Below are 15,337 nucleotides of genomic sequence, written 5' to 3'. Positions count from 1 at the left end.
AGATTTAAAACCCACCCAACTGCAAAGGCTCCTTGGACATCAAATAGTTTTTTGGAAACAAGGTTTTGATGAGTTTCAAGCAAATGAGCTGGACACATATGGAGCGAATTCGCCTTCAAATCCACCAGGATTTAAGACACGAAGGGGAAGGGGGCTGGCAAATACCTTCTCAGCATTATCAAACCCCAGGGATTTTTTTTTCAAACACTGTGAGACGGTCAGAAAGTCCAAACTGCTGGCTCAGGAGGAAGTGTCCCCAAGCATGAGGGGTGCACACTGCCTGTGGCCATTGGCTTCTCGGCCTCTGTCCAGCAGGCCAAAAGTTGCATGAAAAAAACTACAGTTCTCAGAGCCATGGTGTTCCCAGTCCTCACAGCCTCCCCTGTCCTTCTTGAAGGAGGAAAGGAAGTTCAAGGAGGTGTCAGTTGACAAAGGTTGTGGGTGTTCTGTTTGCCACGCACAACGAGAGAAGTTATCAAAGTCCTCTCCTTAGCATCACATAGTCATGCTCCAATGAGCTGAGTCAGACCCCATCCCAGCTCAGGGCGAATGCAAGGTTCTGGGTGTCCGTTCACAATCACAGTCAAGACAGCAGGCAACGCTTCAGGTCCAGACATCTGCAAAACCCTGAAACCCTCAACTCGCTGGAGCAGATGGTGGCCAGGTCTTCAGTGTCACCCATCAAAGGAAGCAGCTATGGGGCTGCAGATAGAACCTAGATTTCCCAGTCTGTAGCCCACGCAGCCCAAGGCAACATTCCGGATGTCTAGGATCTCGAACATGACTGAAATTGTGTATAACTGTGCTTCCCAGGGCTGGAAACAAAAAGCCCCAAGAAGTTTCCAGAATATATACCACGGTTGATCCTGCCCTGTCTGTGTGGTGGAAAATCACCCTCCATTCTGTCTGTCTGTATGCGTCTAGAGCCCACTGGAGACACAGATGTGAGTAGTGGGAGGAGACTTAGTCTGGGACCCAACTGCCTGCCTTTGCCTCCCAGCCCCACCCTGGAGAACTGTGTGACATTGTCAACACTCCAGTTTCCCTGACATCCAGCCTCCAGCTTCGGGGAAGCGGGGGAGGGAGCTGACTCGGGAGGGGGGGGGACAGCAGCCTTGCATGAGTCCACACTTGCTAAGGCTGTAGTGCTTAGGCAGTGCCCGCTGCCCTTGTTAGGAAGTGCCAATCACCACACAGAAATGACCTCACCCCACTTAATCCTTCCCACTTGGCGTTATTAGCCCCATTTGTGGGATGAGACATCCGAGGCTCCTGGAGGCTGAGTGACTTGCTAACCACCGGCAAAGCCAGATCTCCAGTCCGATAGGCCTGGCTCCAGAACCATCTTGAGCCTAGGAGGCGCCTCAGCTTGGAGTGGCGAGGTTGGCAAGCAGGAGCCATGCTGGCTATCCAGTCAGCTCGGTTTCTCTGCAGGTGCTCTGGGCAGCGAGGAAGTTTGGTGCCAGGGCACTTTTTCTGTTTTGTTTTGCTTTGTTTTGGAGACAGGTTTTCAGGTATAACAGCCCTGAGAGTCATTTTGTAAACCAGGCTGGCCTGGAATTCTCAGAGATCCACCTGCCTCTGCCTCTGCCTCTGCCTCTGCCTCTGCCTCTGCCTCTGCCTCTGCCTCTGCCTCTGCCTCTGCCTCTGCCTCTGCCTCTGCCTCTGCCTCTGCCTCTGCCTCTCTGCCTCTGCCTCTGCCTCTCTGCCTCTGCCTCTGCCTCTGCCTCTCTGCCTCTGCAATTAAAATTTCTAGCACCACCACCCTGGCCGCTAGGGCATTTTCTGAATACAGAGCCCCCTTCCTCTGTAATCTGGGATGGGGTCGGGTCTCTCTTATGAGCTCTACTCAGGGAAAGCTCTAATTCCAGTGCTGCCAATCTCCTGGATGGGTAACCTCGAACCTTCTTATCATGAACTGAATGCCAGTCCTTGTACCACAGGACAAATGAGACGCAGAAGAGCCTGCATGGCATTCCCACGGAACTGACTTTCCACAGACCAGAACCAGCCTATGTGGAGGCACAGAAACACCAGGGCGCTCAGCCACCTGTGCCTCATTGTGCGTCTTCTCAACCCATCCCACAGACAGCCAAGTGTTGGACAGGTTAATAAGGCCCATAAATATCCATGTAGATTAGCTGGTTCTGCTTGCTGGGAGACTGGACATAAAAAGAACCACTGTAATTCTCAAAGCCACCAAAGGCAGGGGCATGGCTGTTACCCAGTCTGATGGACACAGATAACTCCCTCAACATCAGTTTTTCCATCTGTTAAATGGAACCATTCGCATTTGTTAACCATTAAGGTTATCGTCACACCCTAGTGAGTGATGGATAAAGATGTTCCCATCATCAGCTTCTTCTGACCACCAAGAGTCCCAGGAAGAGCCAAGAATGCTGCAGGTCTGAACTATGAGCAGTGAGCAAAGTGGGACACACACACACCCTCACACACACACACACACACACACACACTTGTGCACAAACACATACACACACATACACACACATACACATATACATATACACACAAACATGCATGCATACATATACACACACATACACACTCACACACCTATGCATAAACACATATACACACATACACACACTCACATACATATACACACATACATAAACATACACACATACACACATAAATACACAAACACACACATACACACAAACATACATGTACATACATACATATAATGGCATGCACACATACACAAACACACATGCATGTACACACTCACATATACACATACACACACAACAAATAGATGCACATACACACATGTAAACACACACAAACACATACACACACTCTCAAACACACATATACACACAGTCATACACATACACAAACATTCTCTCTCTCTCTCTCTCACACACACACACACACACACACACACACACATACACACAGGGCTTGAGATGAAAGACTAGCTTCACCACATCAAAAATCACAATTCTATTACATTTTTTAAGCCCAGCGAGGGGCCTGAGCCCTTTGAAGCCAAGGTAAATACAAGTGCTTAACAGCTTATTTTAGCTATCCAATTGGGAACCGAGCTGTTTAAATGGACTTGGGTTTCTGGCCATCTCTCCCTGGATGGAGTATTTGTTAGAAATCTGAGTTTTAGTGAACCCGAGTCTTGTGGTGGTCTCCACTTTGTTTCTTAATGGGGTCGTTTTTGTGAAGTATTTTTTTTTTTGGCTTCCCAATAGAAGAGTAAAAGATTCCTTTTGAAGTTTTCTTTTTTTATTGATGAATGAGCCTCTATAAATAACCCTCAGTGGCGGGAGCCCATCTCCCAAGTTGACTCTACAGTTGAAGAAGCCACGGGAACGAAGGGCGATTTATGGCGTCGTGCCCTGAAATGGTTCGATGGGCTTCTCACTGTTTAACTTAATCTTTACAGATGTTAAAAAAGAAATGCAATTATTTTTAACAACTATGACCATGCATGGCTTTGCTAAGGAAAACAAAGGCTTGGGACAATGACAGCTCACCAGATAGTGGCAAGTTGGGGGACCGTCCCCACCGGTCAGAACAAGAGCAGGGTGGAGATTCTTCATGGCCCCACTCCTGCCCCTGGCCAAAGTCATTTGTCCTCTACTTTTACACACAGCCCAAATCACCATCCCATGGCCATTCAGATTTCTAGGGGCCAGCATCAAGCCAGACTCATAGGGAATTTCAGTCACTAAGAAAGATGACCAGTCACTCCCATTGGAACGTGAAGGATTTACCTCATGTGTCACACTCCCAGCTGCCACCCACAATCCCCCATACCACACCAGTCTTCACAGGGTATCCTTCCAGCTAGGAGCAGGCAGTGGAGCCCCCTAGAATGCCTGTAAACCCAAAGGCAGTCAGGGTTCTGTGTGCCTCCAGGAAGGATGTTGTTGTCCATGAGGTATCTTCCCTGACTCTTCAGGGAGTGTCTCACCCCAGCCATACACAGAGTAGATAAATACTGTCTTGGTTTTCACTGGGGTGACACTGTCCTGTCCAAATGCTTGAACCCCAAACCCTCCATCTTTGGTACTGTGACTTTATGCTTAGGGGAAGAGCTCACACCCCCTCCTGGCTCTTTAATGAGGTCATCACCAGAGTCCCAAGAAGACATCCAGGCACCCAACACTGGCTACAGAAGCTCATCTGGAGGCTGTGGCATCTCCAACGTGAGATACGCTCTCCACTTAGTCATTGGGCGGGGTGGATACAGGAAGAGATGCTTTCTGAAGTGAAACGCTAATCCTTCACTATGTCTAATCCTGTCAATATGTGCTTCCCCTCAGGTGGGAGAGCTGGGTATCGAGTTTAATCCTGTGACAAACGCATCTGCCACACGGGCAAACAAGGAATCAGGGAGAATGATAGAACCTTCATCCTAATAGGCTGTCCATGGGACAGCAGAGGAGAAAGGTATACATCTAAAACAGGGCCATTTCCTCCTCCTCCTCCTCCTCCTCCTCCTCCTCCTCCTCCTCCTCCTCCTCTTCCTCCTCCTCCTCCTCCTCTTCCTCCTCTTCCCCTCCTCCTCCCCCTCCTCCTCTTCCTCCTCCTCCTCCTCCCCCTCCTCCTCTCCTCCTCCTCCTCCTCCTCCCCCCTCCTCCTCCTCCTCCTCCTCTTCCTCCTCCTCCTCCTCTTCCTCCTCCTCCTCCTCTTCCTCCTCCTCTTCCTCTTCCTCTTCCTCTTCCTCCTCCTCTTCCTCCTCCTCTTCCTCTTCCTCCTCTTCCTCCTCCTCTTCCTCCTCCTCTTCCTCCTCCTCCCTGCTCTTCCTCCTTCTTGTCTTCCTCCACCTCCTCTTTTTCCTGAGGATTTAACCTAGAGCCTCACACAGGCTAGGCAAGCACATTTCCACCTGAGTAATTTTTTAATTTGTTGATGGCAGCAATGGTGGTGATGATGGTGATAGTGACAGTGACGATGATGATGGTGACGGTGATGATGGTGATAATACTGTGGTGATGATGTTAGTGAAGGCATTGCTATAATGGTGTGATGAAGGTATGCTGATCATGGTAGTGATGATGGTGATGGTGGTGGTGGTGGTGGTGGTGGTGGTGGTGGTGATAGTGGTGGTGATAGTGGTGGTGGTGGCAGTGGCAGTGACGTGTGTCCTAGCTACTTTCCATCGCTGCGATAAAACACCACAGTCAAGCAGCTTATAGAAGAGAGACAGTATTAGGCTTACGAATCCAGAGACGGTGAGAATCACATTATTTACCACACGGTGAAAGAGAGAGAGACAGTGAACTGGGAATGGTATGATGCTTCAAGCTCTCAAAGCCCCGCCCCAGCGATGTGCATCCTCCCTCCCACAGCAAGGATGCACCACCCCATAACCTGCTTGGGAAAACAGCGCCACCAACTGGGGACTAATCATTCAAATATCTGAGCCTATGGAGTAATATTTCTCATCCAAAGTACCGTAATGGACAATTACCACAAAACCCTTCCAAATTCCACAAAAGCACCTGATGGGGAAATCCAAGACGAATGGGATTGGCCATCCACCCTGGCAGCCACAGGTGTAAGCTCCCTCTGCCCCTATTTGTCTAAACGAAGAGTTCCTGTGCACACCGAGTATACACAGGATTTCAAAGGCTAAGCGCACACACACACACACACACACACACACACACACACAGAGTAAAATATCTCAGTCACTCTTCATACTGAATTACCCAATGAATTGATAATATTTTGATATGTGAGGTTGGATATTTGAGGTTAAATCAAACACATTACTAAAATTAGTTTCGCCTGCTTGATTTTGCTCTTTCAATGTAGCCACTACCCGTCCTTGAACCGCTCACTCTATTGGCTCACTGGTCTAGAAGGAAAACAGACTCCAATTCAGAGGTGCTGTTTACCCCTGAGCTGAGACCTGCAGTTAGAGGTGACAGCCCCCAGGTGAGACAATGGCCCCAAGTCCGACCTTCCATCCCCTGCACAAAGAAAAGGGAAAGAGAATCCCAGAGCTCTGTGACCCTGTCACAGGGAGACAAGAAGACAAAGTGCCAGTTTGTCCTGTGGGTTTCCTTCCCGCCAATGTGGAGAAGTCACAAAGGGCTGGACAACCCTCAATGCCACAGGGAGAGGACCCTTGTCCAAAGAGCTCGGGACTGGAAGGGGCGGTTCTTGTTCTCAATTTTTGTCGGGATCTTGGGCATGAGCCCCAAGTGTGAACATTATGTTAATCCTAATTTAATCATATTTCATACATAACTTGCACAGTCAAAAGGTCATTTTATGGAGGATGTGTGTGTGTATTCACAGGAGGCATGCATGCGTGCCTGTGCATGCATGCACATGTGTGTGTGTGTATGTGTGTGTGTGCGTGAGAGAGAGAGAGAGAGAGAGAGAGAGAGAGAGAGAGAGAGAGAGAGAGAGATTCGTGTGGCAGTTAGAGACACCTTTCTGGAGCTGATCCTTGCCTCCCCAGCACCTTGTTGCCCCAGGGTCTCCCTTGCTCACGCCCCTGTGCTATGTAGCCCAGGTTAGCAGGCTCTCAAGCCTCTGGACACTGCTCCCTGTCTCTGCCTTCCATCTTGCCACAGGAATGCTGTACTGCAGGTGTGTATCGACACATCTAGATTTTGATGAGGGTTCCAGGGATCTGAACTCTGATTTCCAGGCTTAAGTGATGAACACTTTACCTACTGAGTCATCTCCCTGACCCTTTGTGGGAGTTTTTCTTTTAAAGTGACTATGTATGCTGGACATGTCCCCTGATCTCCAGAGAAAAGGGGTGTATATTTACAAAACTGAATGTAAGGACGGTTTGAAATGAAGGAAAAGTGGACATTGAGAATTCTTGAACAAGGAACAACATGGCTCCATGGGTTAAGATGCTGGCTATGCAAGTCTGCCTACCTGAGTTCTATCCATGGAGCCCATGGAGAGGAAGGGCAGGACCAACTCCACACATACATACATACCACACTCAAACATGCTCACACACACATGCACACACATGCACACATATACACATACATGCACACATGCATACACCGCACATGCACACATACATGCACAGGCACACACACCTATACATACATATACACTTATACAAACATATACACACCACATATGCACACATACATGTGATCACACATGCATGTGCACACGCGTGGGTGTGTGTGAGCACACACACACACACATACATGCACAAGAGTGAGAGAACACTTGACTGTGTCCTGTGATTTAATTTATAAAAAATGTATGTGTTTGAATGTTTGCTTACATGTATATGTGCACCAGTCCTCTGGAACTGGAGTTGCAGGTCGTTACGAAACACACGACATGCGGGGTACAGAACCCAGGTCCTCTGTGTGGGCAGTGATTCCTCTTAACTGCTGAGCCATCTCTACAGCCCTGCAATCTAAGCTTTTAAGAAAGACCTTGAATAAAATAATTCTCATCTTCCTGTGTATTTCCTCATACCATCCTGCATCAAAAGAACAGGATTACTGAGTTAATACATCTCTCTGTTCATGTCTTTCCACAGGCAGGCTGCAAGCAGAAAAGGATTGCTACACCCAGAGATCTCTGCACTTCTCAGAGAATGGTAAACATGTGCTGCTTATAGCAGTGATGAGGCTGGTGCTGGTGGTGCTGGTGGTGATGGTGGTGGTGATGATGGTGGTACTGGTGGTGGTGCTTGTGGTTGTGGTGGTGATGGTGGTGGTGATGGTGGTGATGATGATGGTGCTGGTGGTGCTGGTGGTGCTGGTGGTGATGGTATTGATGATGATGGTGGTAGTGGTGCTGGTGCTGGTATTGGTGCTGGTGGTGCTGGTGGTGGTTGTGGTGGTGATGGTGGTGATGATGGTGGTGATGGTGGTGATGGTGGTGATGATGGTGGTGCTGGTGGTAGTGCTGGTGGTGCTGGTGCTGGTGCTGGTATTGGTGCTGGTGGTGGTGGTAGTGGTAGTGCTGGTGGTGCTGGTGATGCTGGTGGTGGTTGTGGTGGTAGTGGTGCTGGTGGTGGTAGCAATGGTGGTGGTAATGATAATGGTGGTGATGATGATGGTTGTGGTGATAAGGATGGTGTTAGTGATGATGGTGGTGATGATGGTGGTGGTAATGGTGCTGCTGGGGATCATGGTGGTGGTGCTAGCAATAATGGTGGTGCTGGTGTCCCATTGGTAATATAACCATCTATAGACATTGGGGGTGAGGCTCCGTGGTAGAACACTTGCCTACCATGGGCAAGTTCCTGGGTCCCATTTCCTGCACCATAAAACACACTCACACATAACTAAATATGAAAAGATGTATAGCAAGGTGCCTTAGAAATGCTAAGCAACTCATGGACCGTCTGGGTGACACACAGGAGACGGTTTCTCTCTTCAGTGCTTTGTGGAGGTCGCCTACGTCATCATCATCAGAGAGTGCAAAGACAGAAAAGGAAAGTTACCTCACAGATCCTCCGAGCATGTAAATGATATGCAAATGTAAGTTGGATTTAAGAGCTGGGCATGGGAGAGCATCCGGAAACAGTGATTGTGGGTTACCTTCTCCTTCCCTCCTCTTCCCTAAGTCCAGCCTTGACATCTGTCGGTCACAATCTGCCCGGTCACCTGAGGGAGCTTTTTAAAAACCTCACCCATCAGGACTTAAGGCTCAGCATTAAAGAGCACTGGCTGCTCTTTCAGAGGGCCTGGGTCCAGTTCCCAGCACCTAGATAGTGCCTCACTGTCTTTTGCCAATGCCCTCTTGGGGCCTCGGTGGGCAGTAAAGACACACATGCAGTTAAAACATCTGTACGCACGAAATAAAAATACACCTCAAAAAAAATAATTAAAAACAAAAATTCAGCCATCTGGTCCCACTGCCAGCTGACTCTGTCCTCTGGGGGCAGGGCACAGGCACCAGGAAGCCATCACCAGTCAGAGTAGGCGGCCCACGGCCTCGCGGCTGTGATCTCATCTGTGAATGCCTCGGAGAATACTAGCAGAGACAAGAAACAGAACCCCAGGATTAGGTTTGTTTCTTGCATCTGACTTCCTTGCTGGCTAAGCGGCCCTGACGGAGACTCAGTGCTGCCCTGCCCCAGGGAGAGGCTCATCCAGCCTCTGTCTCAACACCTGGATCCTTACAAAGTGTCCGTGTCCTCGGGCACCCGTGGGGGCCCTGGGCAGTGTCCCCATGGCTTAATATCACCGCCTTCATCTTGTGCTGAAGGCAGAGGACACAGTGCCAACGCCAAGTCCAAAAATGTGGGAAAGTTTATTTCTCCCACCAAACATTCCTGATTTGTAATGTGCTTTCTAAAAGCGGTCTCGCTGATCAAGCCCTTGCTATATTTAGCGGCAGCATTGAAAAGCCACGCTCTGTATAAGGCGGACCACGAGACGGAAGGGTTTTAGGAAAAGCCGTCTGCGGGGCCCCCTTCGCCACAGAAGAGGGGTCTGGGATCTCCCTTGCCCCACGGAGGGCCTCTGTACCGGGCAGAACCAGTGGGCTTTTGTAAATCTGTAAACTCACCAGGCTAGACTTCGGATCCCAGGAAGTGTCCTTGAAGCCCTGGCTGCCTGGACACAGCAGAAATATGTGCAGGGTTTTCATTCTGCCGTCCTCGAAATCACCCCCTCTGCACCCCCCCTTCCTACCCCGTGCTCTTCCTGATGTCTCCTGCTGTCCTTCTCTCCCCCCCCACCCCGCTGAGCCAGTCAGTTCTTTTGCTCTGTGTGTGTTCACACACTCAGCCCATCCCACGAGATAAACTAAATGCAACAAAGAGATTCCACGGGGCTAGCCTGGGCCTGCTCGAGTTGCAGGAGTGGACGGGCAGTGTTGCAGCTCCTTGGCTGAGCTGCTGCTCCAGAAACTGTCCCATGTCTGAGAAGTCTCCAGTAGAGGTCGGATTGGAGTCTCTCACCCACACCGCCCAACTTAACGCTAGGCTGAAGCTACTAACAACCCAGGACACTGGTTGTGACAGCTCTGTGGGACAGAGCCAGTGGTGAATGCTCCCTCCATTGGACGGATGTGTGACAGAAGTCAAGACCTGGAGAGGTTGGTGGCTTGGCCAAAGTTGGTAGTGAGTTGAGGTCGAGCTGGTCACCGACTTCACTAGACACAGTTGATGGATGCCTCCTTCCCACCTAACCTAAACCTCGAATCCATGTGGGTGGACTTCCCAGAGCACTGGGAAGCTAGTGTCAGACAGGGGTGTGCAGAGGTGGGGGCATGCCCAAAGAACAACGGGGTGGCGGGTGGTAGCCAGCTACACAGCCGGATGACGAGGGTGCCTGAGGCTTACAGCGTCCCTCACTGCACATCATGAGGTTGTGACTCACCACTGAAAGTCAGCCCAGTCGATGTCCACCTGACCCATGAGCCACGGGTCCCCTGGGAGCCATGAGCAGTCCCAGGCCTTGCCCATCTGAATGGCTCAGGATTAGTGTCTAGAGCTGGCTGCTCTGTCCTTTTGGAAGCTTGCCCAGGAGAGACCGGATCTCCAGGAAGTCAAGGCTCAGCCCAGCATTATCCGAGGCACCTTAGTGGCCATCATGGTGGTCAGGACTACAGCCACCAACTGGACCAAGAAGAAGCTGTCATTTGGTGTCATTTGGATTCCCATACCCTGTCCTTGCTCAGGCCCACTCTGTCCCAACACAGCAAGTGTGTGTGTGTGTGTGTGTGTGTGTGTGTGTGTGTGTGTGTGTATTATCTTCTCTACGCCTTGTTACCCAGTCTTCCTTGAGGCTTACAATTATGACAGGTAGCAGCCAATCAGAGGTATTAGTGGCATAAGGTAGGCAGGCCAAGGCGGGTGGGGGAAGGGCGGAGATGTTTGGGGGGGAGGGGAGGGAAAAGTGGGGCCTGTCCTCGCCCTACCAATCCATCTGGCCTCCCCACCTGACCCTCAGCCCCCACAATACGATCCTCATCATTGATCTGTGGAACCCCAATTTCCCTTCAATTTCCTATGGGACCCTGATTCTCTAACCTGATAGAAAAGGAGGCTCAAGGCCAACCTTTACCCCACAACCTGCCCTTCTTCCTCCACACCTGGTAACAATATAAGCAAGGGTACCCAAAGGTAAAGTCCCCCAACCCCCATGATACATGAATCCAGCTCACTCCCCAGTAGGGCCTATGAGCGCCTATCCGTTTTGCCCAGGGCCACTGGCACTCAGATGCCATTTGAAGGGACAGGAATCCCTACCATCAGGTCTCAGCCCTTGCTGTGGCCCCTCCCAAGCAACTGCAAGCACTCAGGCATCTGCCTGGGCCTGCAGAACCTGGCCCTGGAACCTTGAGGCCGGAGCGGCACAGAAGACCACGTGTGATTTTAAACCACTCTGATGCATAGCAAATGAATCTGCCTTCCCCACAAACCCCCGCCCTTTCCTTCTAACAGAAGATGATTTTGTCATGGAGCCTCTCTACTCTGAAGCAACCTCATTTCCAGACACCACAGGGCAGAACCGTGCACTAACCTGAGGCTAAGCATCCATTTTCTCAGTGCGGTGGAAACCTTGGGCCGTTGACATGAGACCAGGCCAGTCCTGGCTCTCATAATAGACACCATCTGTGGTCCCCGTCTTCAACAGTCACTGGTCACTCCTTGAAATAGTGAGGAGGACACAGCGCTCCAGGGTCCATCTGAGAATGGCTGGAGTTAAGTGGCCACACCCTAAATGCCCCAGACAGGTCTTGTTTATGTCCTCAGAAACATGCATCAGGCCCTTAGCATCCAAACCATCTGGTCTACAGAAGTCTCTACTGATACGTGTGGCAAGGGCTCAGAGTCAGGGTGTCTTCTGAGACGCCACGCCTGGGTCAGTCTCATCACGGTAAGGCAGAAACATGGATAATCTGTCCCTAGACACATTACATATGACATAGAAAATGAAACTGTGGAGAGTCATTTACAGGACTGGGGAGGTGGCTCAGTGGGTAGATGCCTGCTGTGCAAACCTGAGGACCTGAGTTCAAATCTCCAGAACCCATGAAAAGCCAGATGCTGTAGAGCTGGCAACTGTGCTTCAGGGCTTCTGCAGAGACGGGAGGTGAGGACAGGAGAGCTTCTGGAAGCTGGTGGGTCAGCGAGCCTGTGTGTGTATACAGAAGTAAACAACAAGAGACACCCTGCGTCAAACAAGATGGAGGGTGAAAACTGACGCAGAGCTTGCCCTTTGACCTCTCCATGCATGCCATAGCACGCACATAACCACACCCACACATAAACATGGACACACACACACAGTGTTTTACAAAGGAAGTCACAGAATTCACGTCCCACCTTCACGCACAAGTCTCGGAGTGCTCGTGTTCCCTACATAGGCATATGTAGATATTTGCATGTACACATATACAGAGGCATTGTGTGTTCACATCCATGCACTCACTCAACAATAATCTACCTGTCGTCACACTCAGTGGGCTCATCTGCATGTGTGAAAGAGAGACGGGCAAGCAGGTAGAGTCAGAGAGACAAAGGAACAGTCAGACTCGTGCTTGCGCACATACAGAGAGAGACAGAGAGACAGAGAGACAGACACACATGTGAGACAAAGAGAGACAAAAACAGGCAAACATACAGGTATGTGTGCACAAGCACACATGCACACACACACACAGGGGAGGGAGACAGAGAGACATACAGGGGGGAAGAGAGAGAGAGAGAGAGAGAGAGAGAGAGAGAGATAGAAAGACACAGAGACAGCTAGACACACATGCACACAGAGACAGACACACACAGAGATAGAGACACAGAGTCACATACACACATGCACACAGAGAGAGAGAGAGAGAGAGAGACAGAGACAGTCAGACACATGAGAGAGACAAAGAGAGACAAAAAACAGGCAAACATACAAGCACACACACACACAGAGGGGGAGGGAGACAGAGAGACACACAGAAAAAGAGAGGGAGAGAGAGAGAGAGAGAGAGAGAGAGAGAGAGAGAGAGGAGGGGGGAGAGAGAGAAAAACAAAAAGAGAGAGACACACAAAAACACACAGAGACAGACACACACAGAGATAGAGACACAGAGTCACATACACACATGCACACACACACACAGAGAGAGAGAGAGAGAGAGAGAGAGAGAGAGCGTTATCAGAGATCTACTCCTTTGTTCTATGCAGAGAACCTTCTGGTTGCATGAGAGTAGAATCATAGTCTCCCTTCTGCTTCCTGTTAAACACAACTGGAGTTCTGTCTTAATCACTAGCAGATCTCTCTCTCTCTCTCTCTCCTCTCTCTCTCTCTCTCTCTCTCCTCTCTCTCCCTCTCCCCTCTCTCCTCTCCTCTCCCTCTCTCCCTCTCTCCCTCTCTCCCTCTCTTTCTGAGACAGGATGTCACTGTATGACCCTATGTCCCCTGGAACTCCTTTGTAGACCAGTAAGATCAGGGTGCCCTTGAACTCAGAGATCAACCTGCCTGCTTCTGCCTCCTGGCCTGAAATCATGTCTTGGTCTAGCTGATCCATCATCATCATCACCATCATCACCACCACCACCATCATCATCATCACCACCATTTATACTACTAAGCCAATTAAATACATGGGACATTAGAGCAACTGCTTGGATATTGAGAACCCAGCCCCCCCTTTCCTCAGGAGGAGAGGAACACACAGACTGAACAGAAAACATCCTCACAGTCCAATTCTCCAGCGATCTCGTGCCTGATGAGAGCGGAAGCTGGATAGACTCTTCCTGCGTAAACACACCGAGTAGATGCCTGCACTTGCATCTGTCTGCCCCTTAAAGATGATGGCCTTACAAAGGCTTCTTGAGTTATAAGCCTAAAATGCCGCCTTCTGAGAACAGCGGGCGTTAAACCGGCGATTTCTTCAAAAGTCGGTTGTCACGAATCAACAAACACACACAAGACAGCATGTCAAACACAAGAATGGAAAGAAAAACTAAGAGTGCCCAGTACAGCCAAAGATGCTGACTGGGTTCCCGGGTATAATCTCGAGCTCTCTCTCCTGCTATATTGCATGTTTATCTCCTCGTGATCCTCTGAACCAGTCAGTGAGAGGTTAATGAAAAAAAAAAAAAAAAAACCTTTATTCAGGGTCTGAACACATGGGAGGCATCCAGTGGTGGCCTTCCGGCTGCACTCTGCTCAGTCATAGCCACCTAGATCCACCAGGCAGTCTGAACAATGACCTTCAGAGAGGCCCCTGTCCAGTCCTCTCTCCCCACTGACCTGGTGGGACCTGGGTTGGGCTGTGAGACCGAATTATCACAGCGGCCCAAAATGCTTTCCCAACGCTGACCAGCAGGGGACTTGAGAGTTCTTAAGCACTTTTGCCCAAGCCCTGGGAGGTGGTTGTTTGGATTTTGTCCCTCCTGTTTGAGACAGGTCTAACTCTGTGGTACAAGCTAGCCTTAAACTCACAGCAATCCTCCTGCCTCCGTCTTGTGAGTACTGAGATTACAGGTGTGAGGGGGCACACCTCAGTTGTTGGGAGACTTCACTGTAGGCCTATGCTCTAGAATTCATGTTTGGCCCTTTCTTGCCTCAAAGACCAGCATTTTCCTTCCTCGGGAAGCTGAGTTGCAGAGCCCACCATCAAGGTCAAACAGGAGCACCACAAAGGCCTGAGCGGTTTCCCCAAAGTTGGAAGCTGGACTGAACTGTAACCAACTAACTCGCTTGCCTTAGTCAGCTCTTTGTTGATGACCCCCCCCCCCGCTCTCTGATCACCTCTTATATGTTTATGTAATGTCGGGATCCAGATTCCCCTGGAGGGGTGTGGAGGGAACACAGACTTGGAGGTTCCACAGGCTATGTCTGAAGAGAGTCCTATCGAGCCTGGAGGCTGTGTCCCACACTCAGGAGTGGGCTTGCTCCCTGGCCTCTCTGATTACATGGAGTCCTTCACTCTGTGATTCTGAAAAGTATGTCTCATCTGGGGAGAAAGGCAGATCTTGAAAAGCTACAGAAATAAAAACATTTTGTCCTTGAGGCATAGTCCCTCCACACACACACCCTCCTGTGTCCCCTGAAATCTTTTGGTGCCTTAAAAAAAAGCAGAAGCCACAGAGGGCTATGCCGTGGAATGCATCACTGTGCTACCTTAAAGTTGAGGTGGGGGGGTGCCACACACGGAGTGCCTTAAAAGAAGCTACTAACTATAGCAAGGGGAGCCTGGTTTATAAGCCCAGAATAAATGAGTCTTTCCCTGTCTGGAAGAAGGTTTATCTATTCATATTGGGCATTTCCGCTCTGCCTGCTTTTGCTCAACCTTGGTTGTAAACGTTAACCAGGCCTGCATCTCTCCCAGACACTTCGGAGGACCACGGATCATCTCCAGCGCCCTAGCTGCAAGCTCCCCCCCATCCCAA

Source organism: Rattus rattus, chromosome 17 (assembly GCF_011064425.1).
Source record: "Rattus rattus isolate New Zealand chromosome 17, Rrattus_CSIRO_v1, whole genome shotgun sequence".
NCBI lineage: Eukaryota > Metazoa > Chordata > Mammalia > Rodentia > Muridae > Rattus > Rattus rattus.
Note: the sequence above shows the minus strand (reverse complement) of the source record.